The sequence below is a fragment of the Pleurodeles waltl genome, chromosome 8 (genome assembly GCF_031143425.1).
Source record: "Pleurodeles waltl isolate 20211129_DDA chromosome 8, aPleWal1.hap1.20221129, whole genome shotgun sequence".
NCBI classification, from domain to species: Eukaryota; Metazoa; Chordata; class Amphibia; order Caudata; family Salamandridae; genus Pleurodeles; species Pleurodeles waltl.
In genome coordinates this window covers 763,354,459-763,376,401 of record NC_090447.1, presented here as the reverse complement: position 1 = coordinate 763,376,401, position 21,943 = coordinate 763,354,459, and positions in this window count along the sequence as shown.

Below are 21,943 nucleotides of genomic sequence, written 5' to 3'. Positions count from 1 at the left end.
TTCAGTAACCTCAACTTTCACCTGAAAGACCAAAATGCCACCTGCTCCACAGCGACCTTAAAAGCTTGGGCAACATTGGACTCACCCACCTCATCTCAGAACCAACACACACCAGACCCCATCTTCACACAAGCAACAGCATTAAATAGAACTTCACCACAAACTCATATGGACTGATCACTCCCTCATCCACTTCCAAATCAACACAGCTCAAATCAACATCCCTATCAGGTTCAGGATCCCAAGTCACAGCTAGGGCAAAGTCACAGAAACAGTCTGTTTCAGTGCCCTGGCACAGATCAACATAGCCTAGCAGACAACCTCAACAAGTACATCAACAACTTCATCAACTGGATCAAAAACTGTGCAGGCTCCCTCACACTCATCAAAACCAACAAGCATTGTAGATCAAACAAGCAGGCCAGCTGGAACACAGAAGACCTACAAGATATCAAACAACACTCTAAACAGTTAGAAAGGAAATGGAGAGCAAGCCATGGCATCAACCACAGAGCTGCCTACATAGTTGCACTCAAATGCTATCATCAGCAAATAAGAGACACCTAGTGGACCCAATTGAAAGACCTCCAGCAGCTGCAAGGAGATCTTTTCAATCATTAAGGATTTCACCTCACACTCAGCCACTGTGAACATCACTGCCTCCCAACAACTCTATGAAAACCTATTCAGCTTCTTCCACAGCACTATCACAAACATCTACAGGAACTTTGCATAGCAGCCTAACCCAGAGAACTCATTGCTAACATACCAACCACAACCATCAACTGACCAAATGAACAACCACCATCAGAAACCATGGAGGGGCTATAATGCAGACCATCCACTCAGGGGCCTCAATGGAGCCATGCCCCCACTGCATCTGCAATCTGGCAACATCCCAATTAGCACTATACTCACCAACATCTTCAAGCCTCCTCCATAAATTTTGCCACTTTCCCAGATAAATGAAAACTTGCAGAAACAAACACCCTCCTGAAGGAGACCACAGCCAACCCAAATCCACTGAGAAAACTCTGACCCATATCCCTGCTCCCCTATCCAGCCAAAGCGGCCAAGAAAGCCATTAACAAGAAACTCACAACCCACCTAAATTTCTTCATCTTCAAGAGGATACTCAACCAGAATTCAGAAAGAACCACAGCACTGAAACAGCAGTCATCGCAGCCTTCTATGCTGTCTCCCATGATGCATTCATCAGAAGACTCCACAAGATTGGCATACAAGGATCCATTCTCAACTTGATTGGTTACTTTCTCATGGGAAGAACCTAAAGAGTAATACTGCCACCCTTCATTCCAGACAGCAATTAACTGATATGCTGAGTCCCACGGGGATCGCCTCTCGGCCCCAGCCTCTTCAACGTTCACATGACACCTCTTACCAACATCATCCGAGAGAACACTCAATCAGAATTCAGAATGAACCACTGCACTGAAACAGCAATCATCGCAGCCAGCTGTGACATTAGAATCATCCTAGTCTGAGGAGAAACAACTGCTCTCTCCTGCACAACCTCTCTGCAGCCATCTATGCTGTCTTCCATGATGCATTCTTCATCAGAAGACTCCACGAGATTGGCACACAAGGATCCATTCTCAACTTGATTGGTTACTTTCTTATGCGAAGAACCTAAGGGGTAATGCTGCCACCCTTCATTTCAGACAGCAAATAGCTGTTATGCGGAGTCCCAAAGGGATCGTCTCTCAAACCTAGCCTTTTCAACATTCACACAACACCGCTTGCCAACATCATCCGATCACAAGACATCACAGTCATATCCTATGCTGATGATACCCAACTCATCCTCTCCCTGACAGACAAGACAAATACCACCAGAACTGACTTCACTAACTACATGACCATGGTAGCAGATACAATGGCAACCACCAGCCTGAATCTCTACTCAACCAAGATGGAAGACCTGGACTTCAGAAACAAGGACTCCTCATGGGACTCTACCAAGTGACATCTGGAGCTAGGGCCAACACCCACATCCACAAGACCACACAATAAATCTAGGCACCATCCTAGACCATAAACTCAACATGACAGCACAAATCACCGCAGTGTGCACATTCTACGCTTCTGCTTCCACATCCTACAAATGCTGCAAACAATCTACAAATGGTTGCCTCAGAATACCAGTTGGACCAGCAGGCAAAACACTACACCAGAATCTCCAAACAACTACTACATAGACTCCAGACAATCCAGAACACAGCTGCAACACTCACACTTGACATCCAACACCACACCCACACCACACCAAACCTCAGGAAGCGTCACTGGCTTCCCATTCACAAGTGCAGACAATTAAAACTTCTCACGCACATATACAAAGCCATGTACAACACAGGATCAGAATACCTGAACAGATGCATACACTTTCACGAACCCACCAGACATCTATGCTCTTCCTCACTCCCACGTGCACACATTGCCCACATCTGCAAAAGGAAAACTCTAGCTTGCTCATTCTCCCACATTCACCCAAGACATGGAATAACCTCTCTCAACACTCAGAGGCTCTTCCTCACTTCTTGAGTTACGTAAGTAGTTGAAGATCAGGCTCTTTTAATGAGCATCTCGGGGAAGACACACCTGCACACCTGACCAATCTCCTGGATATCCTGTCAGGTGATTAGTGTACTATACAACTCAATATACCAAAACATAACATTGCAATTGTCACTCAGCTAAACGTCCTTACACACATTGATCTTCATAAGTTTCAATCTGTTTGCACAATACATGTTTCATGGATCAAATTATATTCATGTCATAACAAGAAGACACAATATAAGAGAACACATTCCCAAACATTGCTGCATGGTTCTTCTAATCACATTGTGAAGGTAATGGCTCTTACTCATTCAGCACTTATGTAGATGTCAAAGCATTCAGTATCACAGCTATTATATTTAATTTGAAAATGACAAGTGTATAAGTTATTATGTTAGTATTGACTTGCTGGCAAAAAAATATGCACCTATTCAAGAATGGAATACATCAACCAAACCATCATTCGACACATGCTAGTACAAAAACCTTCTGGGCTGAGTTTTGTGCCAGTGTTAGAAATTAAATTGTCTATATCCGCAAAGACATGTCACTATACGGCTCTCTCCCTACACTGATATACTAGCCAAGGCCAAATCAAACACCTTGGTCATACAAGCATGTCTGCTTGAGTGTAACATAGCTTATTGAAAGGAAAGGGGGCCTTCCAGTATAATCTACTATGGCTATGTAAACATCCACTACATTCACACTTCGGATGTATGCTGTACGGGGCACCACACATGCAAAGTTGGGAAAATTAGAATTGAATACATTTCTCCTATTTTAACACATGCTTTCAAGTGGCATTCATTTCTGGTCTTCACCATATTTACTATTGTTAGCTGGTAGAGGTTTGCCAGAAAAGCCATGATTTGCGCACCGAAATATTATTTTTCACCAAGGGAACAATCCCTTTATGCAGAGTAAAGCAAAGCGGCAATTTGCCTAACTGTTTCTTACAAGGCAATGAAAATTCTATTTTGCTATGGTTAGTAAATCTCTGAAAGGTAATTGCGTCGGGCCTGTGTTAGAAATGCATTACAAACATTACCCAAATTCTTTGTAACTTTTGGCCTACATTATTTTGCAAATGCTGGACAACAGGCTGACATATGCCTAAATGTACACCTGTCCTGTCACATATACCAGCATTTGTCCATTATTTTGCAACCAATGTCATATTATATATACACATTACCATTGTACCCACCACTATTGTGCAATGCATGATTAACTTAACATAAAGACATACTCAGGGACTGACTGCTATTAGCAATGTTTTAAAAATGAATAGCAGTCATACAAGGTAATGAGTTCAGTTAACCATGTGTTGTGGAAGGGTAGTATCACATCACAACGATGTTGACATGCAACATGATTCTGATATTTTAATCCTTAAAACTTACATTTCATATTTACCATCAGAATAGGCTTCAACATTCAACACCTCAGAATGTATATTTTTAGGTGCACCATTACACATTTATATGAGAGAGTTTGTTATTCAAAAATATAATTCCTTTAGTATACATGGTGTCATGACATGTGATTGTTGAGAAACAAATTATTCTCAATTGCAACAGTTACGTGCAATGTAGATTAAAATCATGAAGTTTAGCAGGCTACCAGATCATGCAGTGTAAGAATGAATTAACCCAATATTTGTAATAGAAAACTTTATAACAATAATAATAATCTAGTTTCAGCTTTATTTCGGTAAAACAATACCATAAAAGCATACTGACAAAATTCTTACATTTCTACAAGGAACAAAGACACTTTTTAAGAGAAAAAAAGACAAAAAAAGACAAAAAAAAACCTAAAAACAGATCGAGACCAGAGCTCCCTCAGGGCCATACAATACAAATAGGCAAGTTATGGGTATAAATGTTATTAAAAATCAACAATTAATCAATAAAACACTATAAAATATGCAGTACACATCATCATGCAAATCACCATATAAATATTATGAAATTTTATAAAATACCCCTAAAATATAAACCTTTATACAAAAAACAGTTAAAATTGCTATTTCACTAGTAGTAGCATTAACTATGGACTAGCTCAAAAAGTGACCATTATGAAAATAGGATATATGCTTTTGAATGATTATTTGCCTCCAGTAGGCTCAAGTTGCCTCTACAATCTTAGCAATATAGATACCATCATCACGTGAGGGGTTATTTGACTAATTTTTAAGAGATGATTAACAGTCCCTAGGGCCCAACGATTCCTTTCTTTCTTGCGTGCCTATATTACTTAGAGGTCATATACGATCAAGTAATGCAAAAAGGCACATTGTTCTAGCAGCAGCTAATATTCACTTAACTACTAGAAACAAGTTATCTAATGTTGGTCTTAAAAACAGTAAAAAAAAAAGTCGATTACAGTATTTCATTAGTAAGACCCATAAAATTTACCTCCCGTGCCATCAGGCACTTGTTTGCCTAACTAAGAGGAGATTTTTTGGGATAAAGGTAGATAAATATCAGAATCCAGGAACAAGTTTCATAAGTGACAATGATCATTCTAGGTGACTTAATCAACCTCCCAGTAACTACGGTCCTCCCGGGCATAGACAATGTCCCCTGGGCTAGATATATCCTTAGCTGATTGTAGGACCCAAGGCCATTGAATTGCAGAGGGTGACTCCCAATTATCGATTTCAGGACCATAGGTTGACTTTGGGAGTTTTGCCTGAATTAAAGCGCCTACAACCTCAGGCCCGCCTTGTCTCTGATGAATGAAATTGCTACTAAGAACCGGCTTAGACCAAAAACAACATATGGTATCGAGCTGGATCTCAAGAATCTGACAGCTTCGTTGTAGTTCCTGATTCCAACGTTCCTGCAGATGGGTCGGATCCATTTCTTCCTTAGTTTATCGTAGGCAATGCAATTTAGAAGGACATGATCCGTTGTTTCTGGTGTCTCCATATTACATAGCTCGCAGGTCGCCTCATGATTACTCCCATTCAGGAGGCCCCATTTAAAGGTAAAAGCCTTGACCTGGAGAATCCCATATCGATACTTCATAAATAAAACTTTTGCTCGTCTAGGTTGAATAGTATCGATCCATTCCTCAGCGCTCGGTAGTGGTTTAAAATCCAGAAAACTTAAGGTTAGTCTACCTGAATCCTTGCTATGAAAAGGGCTATTAAAGATGAAGTCCCAAAATACTTGCTTTAGTTGGATCTTTGATTGGGTTGTGAGAATATGCGGTTCATCCCAATAGAATTTCAGCCCTAAATTGTAAAAGCTTTGCCTGATATAATGAAGCCACGGGAGGGAAATAGTCTTGTCCAAGCCCATGATCTCAATTAATGCTTGCCTGTATTGGATCAATTCAGGGGTTGTCCAGAGTCTACACCAGTAGAGCAGGGGCCTCAGGGCTGCTAATTTGCCTATTTGTTTCGTATTAGTGTCATAGGCTAAGGGAATCAAAGGAGTGGATGGAGGGAGGCCCAATACCCCCCTCATGAAATTATTTTCCTGAGTGGCCACTGGAGTTAGTTTTGTGAATCCCCAGAGTTCTGCGCCATACAGAGCAGCGGCCTGTGCTTTGCACCTATAGATCTCGAATACTGGTGACACAGTGCTCGACCTTGAACATTTGTCATTTTTACTAATTGCCATGGAGCTATGAGTTAAGGAAATAGCAGCTTTGTTGATGTGCGGCGCCCATGACAATTTGGCATCAAGCAGTATCCCTAGGTAGTTGAAATTTTTAACTCGTTCCAGTGCCTGCCCTCTAATCCAAATGTTTCTCTTGAGTGCTTTGTGAGGGTTAACAGTTAAGTATTTAGTCTTGTTTGCATTTATTTCTAACCCCTTAAAGCGGCAATACTCACTGAATTTATCTAGTAGAGTTTGCAGGCCCATTGGAGTTTGAGACAATAGGATGGTGTCATCTGCAAAAAGGAGGGCGGGGACTGGATCATCATTCAATCTTGGTGAGTCGTGGTTACTTTGTTTCAGATGATGAACCAGATCATTGATGTATAATGAGAAAAGTGTTGGGGCGAGCACACAGCCCTGTCTCACCCCCCTCTTGATAGGTATTGGGTCTGTCAACTCTCCTTTTGGCCCCCACCGGACCTTTGCGAATGTATTTTCATGTAGCCTCTCCAGCTGGTCCAGGAGGTTCCCTGGCATGCCCTGTTTTCCTAATGCTGCCCACAAGGAGTCTCTCGGCACCAGATCAAAGGCTGCGCGCAGGTCCACAAACGCGATATACAGGTGGCCTTTCTTTTGTCTAGTGTATTTCCATATTATTGTCAATAGCCTAAAGGCCTGGTCAACTGTACTGGTCTGTTGTCTAAAGCCTGCTTGGTATATAGACATTATGCTGTTCTCTTCTATCCAGGTATTGATTCTATTCAGGATCTGTCTAGCATACATTTTTTGTGTGACGTCTATGAGGCTAATTGGTCTATAGTTCCCTGGGTCTTCCCTGGATCCTTTTTTGTGGATTGGGATTATTTCTGCCCCTGTCCATGTCTCGGGCATTAGGCCTCCCTTTGCTATAGCGTTACTTAGAAGGTTTAGATAAGGTGCCCAGATTTCTATGCTATGTTTGAACAAATCCCCCGGGATCTTATCCAAACCGGGGGCTTTTCCTGGCTTGATTGCTTCAATGGCAATCACCGTTTCCTCCAGACTAAACTGTAACTCGGGTAAAATACCCCAAGTAACTGGGGTTTTATGTCTTGAGGGATAAAAATCGAAGGTGGGGGGGTCAGAGTAAAGATATGTAAAGTAGTTAACCCATGTTTTGGGGTCTATGTGATGGTCTGTAGTAAATATCCCCTCTTTGCTACCATGGGTAACTATTTTCCAGAAGGTCCTTGCATCATTGCTTTTTGCTGCTACCAGCAGGTCTTGCCATTTTTGGTCCTCCCAGTTGCGTTGGGCAGTAGCCAGTGTTTTCTTATAACTGGCCCTTGCCTGCTGTACGGCTAATTGATTTTTTTGCTTTAGTGCCTCTACCAGTACTCTTTTCCTCTCTCTACATTTGATAGTATACCATGGACTGTTAGGGGTGGTTTGGGCCTTCTCCTTTTTGTGCTTATTCTGTAGCTGTTTGGTCAGGACAGGTCTTAACATAGTGCTCAATGAATGGTGGATAGCCGTAATAGGAATGTCACTAGGTTTATTCTCTGCATAAGGCTCCAAGAGATCAGAAAATATGTTGTAAATATTTATCATAGTGACCTGATTGCCTAGTATTACTGGCCATTTTACAACCCTTCTGTTGTTACTGAGGGTGGGTTGTAACTCCACCTTATCATGTTCTATATATTTCGAGTCCAAATCTAAGAAGTGTGCCTTGAATTCAATTATTATCGGGAAGTGATCGCTATCCCTTCTTTTATCAATTTTAAAGGTCGCTAGTCTTTCCCATGTGTTTATACTATGCAGAATGTAATCTATTTTTGAAGTTGAGTTGCCTCTCTGGAAAGTAACCAGATTAAGGCCGACTTCACCCACTCTGCCATTGCATGCCCTCAGTCCATGGTTTAATGTAAGGCTCATGATTTGCAATGCGGCCACTGTGCCTGGGACAGTTTTTTCTATTGTTAGGTAAGGAATTGTTCTCATTCGGTCTTCCTCTTCTGCTAAATGTTCGAATCCAGTTATAGGTTCATAATTACAATTAAGGTCACCCCCTATCATAATTGTCTCACCTACTGGAATTTTTTTGAGCAGGTCGTCTAGTAGAGTTATTTCAGGAGACTCCACGTTTGACTTTCTAGGTCTTATATATACATTAAACAAGTGGGTTATTATCTTATTTTTTTTCCCCATTATCAACCATAAAATGTCCTCCGACTCAGTGGCTTGCATGCGTATCTCAACATTTAATGAGATCTTCGCCCATACAACCAACCCCCCAGACGGTCTCCCTCTGGCAGCTGAAGTTGCACTGATAAAGTAGGTTTTATATCCTACTTTATACGGTGGTTCTTTAAACCACGTCTCCTGGAAGAGACAGACATGGTGTCGATCAATATAGTCCTGCCATTCGGGGTCTATAAGCTTATTTTTTAAGCCAGCTACATTCCATGAAATCATGGTGATAGGACCCCTTCCGTTTAGGCTTGTGGCATTGAAAGTATGGCTCGGATAAGTTGTTAAATTTTTCCTACCATACAAAAGCTCCACTGCGCTCCCTGCCCCTATAGCATGAAGATCATTCCCTTCATGGGGCTCCCCTACTATTGGGGCCCCATTGGCTTCCACTTGTGCCTGATCTATCTGGATTAGTCAATCTACTCTCTCAAGGTTTGAATCATAATTTCTCTTTTGCAATCCCTCATTGTGATTGAGTTTATGCCTTTGTACTCGAAGTTTGGTAATTAATGGATCCAAGCTAAACCTCATGGCATTGGAATTAGGGGCGGGGGTTCTCTGTTCCATGTCAATCAAACCTCTGATTAATCTTCCATCCTTGAGTGTTAATGCAATAACGTCAAGTTGCCCCCTCTCTCCAGGGATTCTTTCTGCCCCCCTAATATCTGATCGAATTATGGATAAACAGTGTCTTTTGGCCCTAATCCAATGTATAAGCTTGTTTTTTAAGGAGTCCTCATCTTCTCTGCTATTTAAGGGCAATTTTGGAACATTTAACAGATGAACAACATTAGTCCTAGTAGGAAACCTATCCTCCTCAGAGTATGGATTCCATATAGTGTTTGTGTTATAATCATTAGATACTTGGGGATAGGAGTTCAGAGTAAGTTCCAAATTTCCTTTTTGGGGACCTTTTACCAAACGGAGATCTCTTTGTGGTTTCCCTGTTCCTTGGCATAAGTTACTATCATTTCTTCTCTGGGAATTGCGTGAACCAATATGTTCCACATTGACCCCTATCGTGCATCCCTGTGGTTGTTGTACAATCTTAGCTGTAACTGGGGTAAGGTTAGGGTTAGTAATCAAATTTTGAGGATATGTGGGTCTACCTTGTAGATGGAGTGATATGGGGGGGGACTCCCTTTCGCATTGGCCTCTATAGGTACCCCTACCCCCCTCCTTTTCCACAATATCTGTTAAGGTTCTTACTTCAAGTTTCAAATTCCTAACTTCCTGGATTAATCCGGTGATTAGATCATAAAGGTCTACTATAGATCTTGTTTTATTTTTTAGAGGGTTCCCTGATTCTGAATTGAGAGGAGTGGTCCTTTCACTATCTAGCTGTACAGTTGGGATAAATGGGTGTAATTCATCCACGGGTTCCCCCTCTTGTGCATTCTGTATGTTACTACTATCGAGTTCTGCCAGGACTGCATATTTATTGGAGCACCTAACTTCGCACTCCTGGATATGGCCCTTCTTCCTACCATTATCAATGGTGCATAGGTGTATGGGTCTAGTTGCAGCAACCCTAGGGCTATCAGTCCTGACATCAGATGGTGCCTCCCCCTCTTGCTGGGAAACAATCTCTATCGCTTTATCTTCCACTGGTTTGATTTTCTTCGCGTAATAGGAGGTAATCTTTTTGTCGGGACCCTCCCGAATAGTGGTCCTACTGCATAGTAGTGATTCTACCTCCTCGATAAGATCGGCTATTTCAGCTATTGTGCAGTTCTCACCCGCATTCCTAAGATTTTTTACAGAATTCATCTTCCCCCTTGGGGGTTCAGATGCCTTGCGTTTTCCCATGGATTAAGCTGCCTAAATAGTGCTTTGGCTCTGTGAACCAGTCCCCAATATGTAATTATAAAGGAGAGTAGGAGAAGGGCTGGTAGGGATAGACCTATTTAGTACAATTATCTTCACATATAAGAACGATAGCTATATGTTTTCCACTATAAATATAAGCAGACCTCTTGCCAGTATAAAAAGGCAGAGGCCCAGCCTGGCCCCACTCCAATATTTATCGGGTAATGGAAAGAGCGTCGCAACAATAGGTGGAGAATACGGTCCAAAGGCCCTCTATAAAAGGACCTATTTAGGAGTAAGTATCAACACAGAACCTTCAGGCAGCCATACGTGTAGATTGGCATGTCCATGCAACTTTGGATAAATGTCAGGGGGGGGGCCCTGCCCTGCCTATTCCTGGCAATGACGGGCAAGGACGGGCGCGCGATAAGAAATTTAAAGGGCTCCTGCCCTCGACACGTTTCCCGGGACCTCCTTGCGCTTCCCGCGACGGCGGGAGCGCAGTAAGAAATTTAAAGGGCTCCTGCCCTCGACGCGCCTCCCGGGACCTCCTTGCGCTTCCCGCGACGGCGGGAGCGCGATAAGAAATTTAAAGGGCTCCTGCCCTCGACACGCCTCCCGGGACCTCCTTGCGCTTCCCGCGACGGCGGGAGCGCGATAAGAAATTTAAAGGGCTCCTGCCCTCGACACGCCTCCCGGGACCTCCTTGCGCTAATCATATTAGCATGATGTACAAACTGATGTTCATGTCATATATAACGGAACAAAAAAAAAATTAACTATGCCAGTAAAACCTATTTACATAATGATAAAATAGTACTAAGGACCACATTATAACTTTGGTGGTAAGTACCGCCTACTGCCACAGTGATAGCCGCCAAAAGACCATCGCCGTAACTAACATCTGACTGCCATAATATGACCACAGCCGGATTTCCGCCACAAGAAGGGTGGAAATCTGGCTGTGGCCATGCTGGTAGATGGTGTTAAGGTTGCGCTGCTACCACCAGCAGCGCCACGCCAGTAGACCGACTCCAGCCGTATTATGTCAAATAATACGGCCTGGTGGTGTTCTGCTGGCGGGCACTGATGGCAGTAGCAGGGCCCCGTCCCGTCCCCTGCCGGAAGACCCCCTGGATTCAGGCAAGTCAGGTTTTCGACAGAGGAGAGGGGTGGGGGGGTGTTTTGTGTGTGTGTTGGGGTGTGTTGGGAGTGTTTGCGTGAACGCTAATGAGTGTGAAGAAGAAAAACCACGGCACATCCCAAGAAGTTATAATGTTCCAGTTTTATTCCTCGTAATGTCTTTGGATGAAACAATGGCCTGTGGCCCAAGCTGACATCTTGGAGCCAGAATCAAAAGATGGCAACAGAAATCCTTATTCAAATGGACAGCAGCCCAAATATACAACAGCCGACACGTGTTTCGTCTGGGTAGACTTTATCAAGGCTATAGTAAAGATATTATCTCGATGTTCCAAAGTGCCAGAGACAAAGTAATGTCTTATGATATGAAAAAGCGGTCAAGGAAGGAAAAGCATGAGGACCATGGTAAGCCTCGAGTATCTCCAAGCGTTTCCCTCCGCGTCGTGTTGACGGCGCTGCAAATAGTGATGAGTTTGTATTGTGGCTTGCGTGTGTGTGCATGTGTGAGAATGCGTGAATGAATGGAAACGTGAATGCGTGTCTGCATGTAAGTTTGGATGTGAGCGTGAATGAATGGATGCATGCATGTATGAATGCGTGTATGCCTGTGTGAGTGAGTGTGTTAATGCGTGGTGTGTGCCTGCGAGTGTGCGTGTATGGGGGAGATTGGAAGGGGGGAGTATGGATGGAGTGGGGGTGGGGGTTGTCTGGGGAGTGTTAGGGGGGTGGGTGGTCCTCCTTCCAGTGACAGGGAAGGAATTCCCTGTCACTGGTTGGGCCTACCGCCATGGTTTTTGTGGCGTTAAGAACGCCACAAAAACCATGGCAGTAGGCAGGGTCATAATGCCGCCAGTGGGACAGTAGCGGCCATCAGGTTGGAGATTGTAATCTCCAGCCCGGCGCCTGCTACCGCCATGGCTTCGGTGTGGTACATTGGCGGGTTGGCTTTAGCCAACCCGCCATTGTCATAGTATGGCAGTATGTACCGCCAGCCTGTTGGCAGTACTACCGCCACATTTCCACCGACCGCGGGGGGTCATAATGACCCCATAAGTATTTAACTATGAGAAACAAATTTCACTTTCCAAAGGGCCCATTTACTTCAATGCCGATATGGTGCAGTAGATCCTTCTCATGGGCAAAAATGTCTGCCCATCGGTGCTGGACATGTTTCCATGGGTCTTCCACTGCATGGATCTGGGATACCCTAAAGGCAACAAGTGACCACCTATTTTGCCTCTCATTTAGTGAGTATCCCTGACCAATAGGAACTCCAGCACCCAACATATTAGGGAGGTAAAGTACAACATAAAATATAATTATCCCTTATTCTTCAGAAACATAGATTGGCTGTAATACATGTGGATTTCTCTTATTTCCTGCCCTATTTGTCTCACCAGACAGCCCACAAAAATACTGACAAAATGACTTGGAATATGTTAATATTCTATCCTCATGCAGGCAGTAGTACACCTACTAGACCTAAACACATCTATACTTTAACCTTAAGAGGCTAATTGTTATTTAATTATTCTAAACAGACACTAAACACTTCTGAACCTCTCATTAGCTGGCTAACTGAAAGAATCATAGTGTTCATGTGTCCGTCAATGCCCATGTATTGCGTCATGAAGGCAACCTTTTACAGTAGTGTGACTTTTGACCTTGTTGGCATTACTTTGCATGGAAAACGTCACATGAAAATATGACATTCTTTATTTAGATTGTTATGATGGATTTCTCTTCATCCATATGGACCACCCTAACCTCTAAACAAGCACCGCCTACTTGAATTGCTGTATTACAAACTATAGATTAATGGACAACTCTATTCCTCCCAGCTCTTTGTAGCTCAAATCACATGCATGAAAACAATGATGAGGTGGTTGCAGACTGTCAGAAATAGCTCCTAAACCACACACTACACATTAAGCACCCTCCTGCTTTCTTTAAATTGTAAACAAGCAGGCAACATGGCTATTAATTTAAGGTCACTAGGCCTTTGTGTATACACCAGCTACAACCACAGTATGCCCTCATGATTGCAAAGGGCTCCATTAAATTAAAAAATATATACATTCCATGGGATTGATGAATATAAAATACCATCAAATATCATACTGTTGCATCACATCCCATATTATACCTGGCTAAGTTAACCTACCTATAAGTCCCTAGTATATGGTAGGTCATGTAGGTTTAGGGACCATAGCATAGGTGGTGCACCCATAGGTGCACTGCTGAGGTGCCCAGTGCCATTTTAAAGGCAGGCCTGCCTTGCTGGCTGCTTTTAAATTAAAGTTTTATGCAAAGTGAACTTTGGAATTAAAAGTAGTTCCAAAGTCTTAAACTACCTTATCTTTACATATAAGTCAACCCTAAGGTGTGCCCTATGTGCCCCTAGGGCTGGGTGCCATGTAACTATAAGCAGGAACTTTATAAAAATAGTTTTATAAGCCCTGGTGAGGTAAAAACAGCCAAATTCATTTTTCCCTCATTGTAGTAAATAGCTTTCATAGGCTAGAATGGGGAGACTTTATTTTAATTTTTAAAGTCTCCTTAAATGATGCATACCAAGAGTTTGGTATCAAATTAATTTTTGTAATAAATCCCACAACTTCCAGTTGTTGGATTTAATATAACTTGTTCAGGTAAAGAGTTTTAAACTTTACCTGAAAAGTTGCCAATTTCAGCCCTGCATTGTTTTTTCCTGCTGTGCTCTGATTGGCCAGCCTCGAGCAGCTTGGCCAAGCTGCCTTGATGAGGTGTGAAGTGGCCTGGCTTCACACAAAGGAATGTGCCTGTGGGAACGAATCTCCCCTCAGCAGATGGTGAGGCAGGAAGGGGGAGGGCTGTCAAACCGGTCTTCAAAGGCAGAGAAGGACATTTGGAGCAACCAGCAACACCCCCACATCCTGCAACCCCAGACAACTAGGTGCCCTCTTGATTAGATTAGGAGAGGGCAGGAGAGGGGTGTGTTTATGATTTTTAGCCACACCAGTGGGTGGGCTCAGCCAGATGTAACCTCCAAAAATCAGATTCAGCCATGATGGATTTTTGGAGAATGTTGCCTCCTGGGATTGATTTTTGCCACAGTTCCCAGGAAGTGATCATCACAGGGGGAAGGACCCTGCACCTGATTGGAGAACCAGGACCCCCCTGCTTTTCACCCAGGAGCAAGGATAAAACAGGCAGACCTCCACCCACACCTCAGTTCCCTACCACATCCAACAAGGCAGAACAACAGAAGAAGAAGGACTGCCCTGCTGGACCCCTGGCCTGCACCTGGAACCTGCACTCAGAAGGACTGCACCAGCTGCACACTTGGGCTTCACCACAAGAAGGACTTTGCCTGGCTTCAGCTGGTTCAAGGAGGGACTCCCTGTTTGCTACAGGTGAAAAATTGCTAACCAGAGTCCCCTGCACCAACTCCTCAAGAAAGCGACCAGCTGACCACTGTCCGGTGGCCAAAAAGGAGTTTGCGCCAGGTGCATTCTGGGAGTTGTAGTCCGCACCCACCAAGGACCATCTCAGAACTTCTGGACCCTTGGGGTGAGCTGTGGACCTCAAAAGAACCTTAAAAGGACATCTGGGAGAAGCCCCAGAAGTTTGGAGAAGTTTGGACAACTTTTGAAAAAAAGCTCCATAGAGGGACCGACCCGCCGCGGCAACTCTAGCCGGCTTGCCTCAACCGCGACCCAGCCTGATTTGCTGGTTCATCCCGGTAAAGAAAATCTCTGAAAAAGAGACTAAGTCCGAAGGTAAAAAGTTGACCGGGACCTCCCAGCCAGCGTATCCGAGGAGGACTCCATGGACGTCGGATCAAGATCCAGGTTTACCCCGGTCGAAGGATTTTCACCTCGAAAAAACGACTAAGTCCGAAGGTAAAAATCTCCACTGAGGATTCCAGCATCGCGTATCCGGAGAAGGGCTCCAGGAGGTCGGATTGGACTGGCAGGTTCGTCTCGCTGAAGAAAATCTTCGAAAAAAAAGACTAAGGCCCTCATTCTGACCCTGGCGGTTGGTGATAAAGCGGCGGCCAAGCCGCCAACAGGCCGGCGATCTAAAATATGCAATTCTGACCCTGGCGGGAACCGCCAACACAGCCCGCCAACTTAACACTCCGACCGCCACAGCGGTACAAACAAACAGCGCGGCGGTTCCCGCCAACAGCCCGGCGGCAGACAATGTACCGCCCACCCTATTACGACCCACCAATCTGCCACCTTTTCCGGGGCGGGAGCACCGCCGATAAGAACACGGCGGAAACAGACTACGAACGGGAAAACGCTCACCTCTACGCACTCCACGCGAGATTCCGGCAGTATGGAGCCAGAGTTGCAGGTCATCCCCGCACTCCTATTCCTGCTCATATACCAGGAGCACGCCCGGCGGCGCGGAAGACATCGGTGAGTACTGCACCTACGACACAGGGGAGGGAAAAGATTACCGGCACACACCCACCCACCCACACCCACTACAACACACACATCAATGCATTCCCACAGATCACTGTCACAACCCACAAACCACCCCCCTCCGAAATAATGCAAAGACCAAAAGAAGAGATCATAAACGGGCAGATATATTGAAATATGTACACCAGTAATCCCAATAAATAAATAAACTATGTACAAAATATATACAGCTACTAAATGTAGTCCAACCACTGTCCGTGGATCACAGGGGTCCTGTGCAAAGGGGCAAGGCCCAGTCCCACGACAAGAACTCCACGGAGAGAACACTGCAGGGGCATCAGAAAGAAAATAGGACAGGCACCTCAGGGGGAAGGGAAGGGGGGGCACCTCAGCCACTTGAGTACACGACGCCAGATCCACGAGGGGACTCCATGACCACTGGCCCATCCTGGGGAGAGCAAAGCCACAGTCCAAACAGTCCATACAGTGGGTGGCCTGCCCACTGGGCCATCCTGGGGAGAGCAAAGCCACAGTCCAAACAGTCCATACAGTGGGTGGCCTGCCCACTGGGCCATCCGGGGGAGAGCAAAGCCACAGTCCAAACAGTCCATACAGTGGGTGGCCTGCCCACTGGGCCATCCTGGGGAGAGCAAAGCCACAGTCCAAACAGTCCATACAGTGGGTGGCCTGCCCACTGGGCCATCCTGGGGAGAGCAAAGCCACAGTCCAAACAGTCCATACAGTGGGTGGCCTGCCCACTGGGCCATCCGGGGGAGAGCAAAGCCACAGTCCAAACAGTCCATACAGTGGGTGGCCTGCCCACTGGGCCATCCTGGGGAGAGCAAAGCCACAGTCCATACAGTCCATACAGTGGGTGGCCTGCCCACTGGGCCATCCTGGGGAGAGCAAAGCCACAGTCCATACAGTCCATAACAGACCCCACTGCCACTGGAGGAGGCAAGTTGGCCAGAGGACATCCTGCAGCCCTGCCCGAGATAGATCCTGCCCTGCCACGTCTGCCAAAGGGCCAGCGGTTCTTGCCCTGAAGGGCCCAGTTCAGCGGTTCTTGAGACGGCGGGGCCCAGTTCAGCGCTCCTTGCCTTGAAGGGCCCAGTGCAGCGGTTCTTGAGAAGGCGGGGCCCAGCGGAGCGGTGCTTGAGACGGCGGGGCCCAGCGGAGCGGTGCTTGAGACGGCGGGGCCCAGTTCAGCGCTCCTTGCCTTGAAGGGCCCAGTGCAGCGGTTCTTGAGACGGCGGGGCCCAGCGGAGCGGTGCTTGAGACGGCGGGGCCCAGTTCAGCGGTTCTTGAGACGGCGGGGCCCAGTTCAGCGGTTCTTGAGACGGCGGGGCCCAGTTCAGCGGTTCTTGAGACGGCGGGGCCCAGTTCAGCGGTTCTTGAGACGGCGGGGCACAGTTCGGCGCACCTTGCCTTGAAGGGCCCAGTTCAGCGGTTCTTGAGACGGCGGGGCCCAGCGGAGCGGTGCGTGAGACGGCGGGGCCCAGCGGAGCGGTGCTTGAGACGGCGGGGCCCAGTTCAGCGGTTCTTGAGATGGCGGGGCCCAGTTCAGCGCTCCTTGCCTTGAAGGGCCCAGTGCAGCGGTTCTTGAGACGGCGGGGCCCAGCGGAGCGGTGCGTGAGACGGCGGACGGTCTATGGCCAACTGCTAATTTCCTGGTGGTGCCCTCCTGGGCAGCGGGGATGGTGCTCCTTCACTGCCCACCTGGGCTGTGGGTGGTGGGGCCCTCCTGGCCAGCTGGGCTGGGTCCTCCCTGGGCAGCGGCTATGGGGGTGGTGGGCTCTCCCGGGGCAGCTGTGCCGGTTCCTCCCGGGGCAGCGGCTATGGGGGTTGTGGGCTCCTCCTGGGCAGCAGGCCTGCTGCCTGACCTCTCCGACTTGCTGCCCTTGCCCTCCTTAGTCGTGGGCCTGTGGCCCTTTCCTCCCTTTGGAGCTGTGGCTGGTGACTGTCTCTGGGTGGTGTCCGGGGGGGATGTAGAAGGCGGGCTCCTGCGGCGACCCTTCCGCCTTCTGCTCCTCTTCCCAGGGGGTGGGCTGGCTGTCCCCTTGCTGCTGGGCGAAGATCCAGACATGCGGGCTGGCGGGCTCCAATACCCCTGCACCCTTGTCAAGGGGGCTGCAGGGCTGGTGGTGGCTGAGGTGCTCTTCTTACCCCGACGAGAAGGAGGGGGGGGCTCAGGGTCAGGAAAGAAGTTAGTAGTGGCGAGGAAGAGCTTCTTGGGACAATGGAGAGTGGTAGGTACAGTGGGAATGGGAGTGGAGGGAGAGGATGTGGTTGTAGGTGAGTCACGTTTGCTGTCTTTGGGTGCAGGTGCAGGAGGGATAGGCTGTCGTGAGGTGGATGGCTGTTGGGTGGGTGGGTGGCTGCGTTTGTGTGGTGTGGTAGAGGGGGTGACAGACACAGTGGGAGAGGACACAGGGGACGTGTAAATGGCAGTGGGGGTGGTGACTGCACGTGTGCGGACTGGAGTGGAGGGTGTGCTGGTGATGGAAACACTGGCTGATGGTGAGGTGAATGGAGGTGTGAGTGTAGACGTCACAGGGAGGGAGGAGGGAGACGAGGAGGTGGGGGTCACAGAGGTGGTAGTGACTGTTGGCATGTCTGCATCGGAATGTTGCGTGTGTGAATGTCTGCGTGATCTGTGGTGCTTATGTTTGGATGAGCTTCTCTTGGGTGTTGAGGTGTGTGCAGGCTGGTCTGATGGTGTGGGTGGGACAGGCAGAGGAACAGGAGACTGGGAGGAGGGAGTTAGTAGAGGCAGGCAGGAGACAGGGACAATGGCTGCCGTCAGTGCTGAGGCCAGAGCCTGGAACGATCGCTGATGGGCAGCCTGACCCGAATGAATGCCCTCCAGGTACGCATTGCTGCGATGAACCTCCCTCTCCACCCCCTGGATGGCATTCAAAAGGGTAGTCTGCCCAACAATGAGCGTCCTCACGAGGTCAATGAGCTCCGCACTGAGGGCAGCGGGGGTAACAGGGGCAGGGCCTGAGGTGCCTGGGGCGAAGGAGATGCCCGGCTTCCTGGCAGAGCGGGCACGGGGCGAACGCTGAGGGGCTGCTGGAAGGGCGGAGATGGTGCGCTGGGTGGCGGCTGTACCTGTAATGGCGGGGGGCACGGATGGTGCCACCCCCGCAAGGGAGCCCCCTTCCGAGGACGTGTCCGTGTCGCTGCAGGGTCCAGTCGTCCCCGTCGTGGAGCTCCCCTCGCCCTCCGTCTCACTGGTCCAGTCTGACTCTGTGGCATGGCCCTCCTGGGCCATGTGAGATGCAGCTCCCTCCTGCCCCGATGCCACTTCTCCTCCGCCTGATGATGCTGATGCACACAAGCACAGAAAGACAAACAAAAAGGGGGGGGGAGAGAGAAATAAAGGGATATTGAGTACATGGATCTCCGGTACAGTTAGCGGACATGACAGACACAGATGCCCCCTGCACTAAGTTGCGCACTTGGGGTCCGCTACGCATTCCGTGGAACATGCCCTACACGCCTAGAGTTGACAACTGCACCCATGGATGACACGGCCCAGGGATGGCTGTACTGACAAACTACTGAGGGTGGTGGCTGGGGACACAGGGGCTTACGGGGGTGCCCAGCCTACAGATATCGCCCTGGCCTAGGGGGACCCCCAGCCCTCCTCCCCCACCCAGACACCTCCACTGCGCGACAACAGGGTAGATAATGCTTGTACTCACCCCCTTGTGTCTGCTGTGCTGCCCTCACGCGCCCATCCAATTCAGGGTAGGCCACCGCCAGGATCCGGAACATCAGGGGGCTCAGTTGACGGCAGGCACCCCGCCTACGTTGGGAGGCCATCCCCAGCAGAGACTCGGCGGTCTTCTTGGTCCCGCGGCGGATGTCCTCCCACCTCTTGCGGCAGTGGGTGCCCCGTCGATGGTGGACCCCCAGGGTCCGGACTTCCTTGGCGATGGCACGCCAAATCCCGATCTTCTCATGGGCGCGGACCTATGTGACACGTACAGGGAGGGAGAAATACCACGTTCAAGTTTCTCAGCATTTTCCTTTCCAGTGGCCCAACGCCCCCCATCCCCGCCAGGCCCCGCGCCATGCCCCCCGCCATGCCCAACATGCCCCCCATCCCCGCCAGGCCCCCCGCCATGCCCCCCGCCAGGCCCAACATGCCCCCCATCCCCGCCAGGCCCCCCGCCAGGCCCAACATGCCCCCCATCCCCGCCAGGCCCCCCGCCATGCCCCCGCCAGGCCCAACATGCCCCCCATCCCCGCCAGGCCCCCCGCCATGCCCCCCGCCAGGCCCAACATGCCCCCCATCCCCGCCAGGCCCCCCGCCAGGCCCAACATGCCCCCCATCCCCACCAGGCCCCCCGCCATGCCCCCGCCAGGCCCAACATGCCCCCCATCCCCGCCAGGCCTCCCACCATGCCCCCCGCCAGGCCCAACATGCCCCCCATCCCCGCCATGCCCCCCGCCAGGCCCAACATGCCCCCCATCCCCGCCAGGCCCCCCGCCAGGCCCAACATGCCCCCCATCCCCGCCAGGCCCCCCGCCATGCCCCCCGCCAGGCCCAACATGCCCCCCATCCCCGCCAGGCCCCCCGCCATGCCCCCCGCCAGGCCCAACATGCCCCCCATCCCCGCCAGGCCCCCCGCCATGCCCCCCGCCAGGCCCAACATGCCCCCCATCCCCGCCAGGCCCCCCGCCATGCCCCCCGCCAGGCCCCCAAGCCAGCCAGTGGCCCCAAATCCATATTGAATTAAACTCACTTGTTGGTCTGGAGGACCGTAGAGTAGGGCATACTGGGGGAGGACCCCATCCACAAGTTTCTCCAACTCCTCTCCAGTGAAGGCAGGGGCCCTTTCCCCAGGCGCAGCAGCCATTGTCCCTTCCAGACCGAGGTCACAGCAACACTTGCAGTATAGGTCCTCTCCTGTGAAAGTTCAAGTCGCAAGTGGATAAGTAGATAGAAAATGGCGGTGACGTCCGCGGCGGTGCGTACCGCGGCGGTGCGTCCCGCCACCGCCGGCGCCCTTCGCCATTGGCTCCTGAAACCCATAGGCTTCAATGTTAACCAATGCGGCTTTGCGCCGCGGTCTTCGCCCGCCGCCCGCCGCGGTGTGCCACGCCAGCGCATTGACCTCACATCCCATTGTCACACTTCACAGGTCAGGCAGCCACCATTTCCAGGGCCCACATGGCTCAATTTCAACAGCGTCACACAGGCCTAGGCCTTGCATAGCCACTCAGACACGCCATTCACTGCATAGAGAATCGTTTACTGTGCTAGCTGTGAGTACGTACCTGTGGGTTGCTTGACTGTGTGCTCCATGTTGTCCTTCCTAGGCACCGTCCGCTGGGTTGGGCGAGGAGACGGATGAATCCTCCCGTGTACCGACCGCTGGTGGACCTGTCGACAATGGAAGAACGCCACATTATCCTGACCTACCGTCTTAACCGTGCCACTATCCATGAACTGTGTGCCCAGCTGGAGCCCGACCTGATGTCCCCCATCCGCCAACCCACAGGGATTCCCCCTCTGGTGCAGGTCATGTCAGTACTCCATTTCTTGGCAAGTGGGTCATTTCAGACAACCGTGGGAATTGCTTCTGGGATGTCTCAGCCCATGTTTTCGAAGGTGTTATCCAGAGTGTTGTCTGCCCTGATGAAATCCGTGAGGAGCTACATCATTTTCCCTGAGGTGGGCGAATTGGCTACAGTGAAGGGTGATTTCTACGCCCTTGGACATATTCCCAACGTAATTTGTGCCATTGATGGGACCCATGTGGGTTTGGTTCCCCCAAGAGACAGGGAGCAGGTGTACAGGAACAGAAAAAATTACCATTCAATGAACATCCAGGTGGTGTGTTTGGCTGACCAGTACATCTCGCATGTAAATGCCAAATTCCCAGGGTCAGTGCATGACGCCTACATCCCCAGGAATAGCAGCGTCCCTTACGTGATGGAACAGCTACAGAGGCACCGTGTATGGCTAGTGGGGGACTCTGGGTACCCCAACCTGTCGTGGCTACTGACCCCAGTAAGGAATCCCCGGACCAGGGCAGAGGAACGGTACAATGAGGCCCATGGGCGTACTAGGAGGGTGATCGAACGCACCTTTGGCCTCCTAAAGGCCAGGTTTCGCTG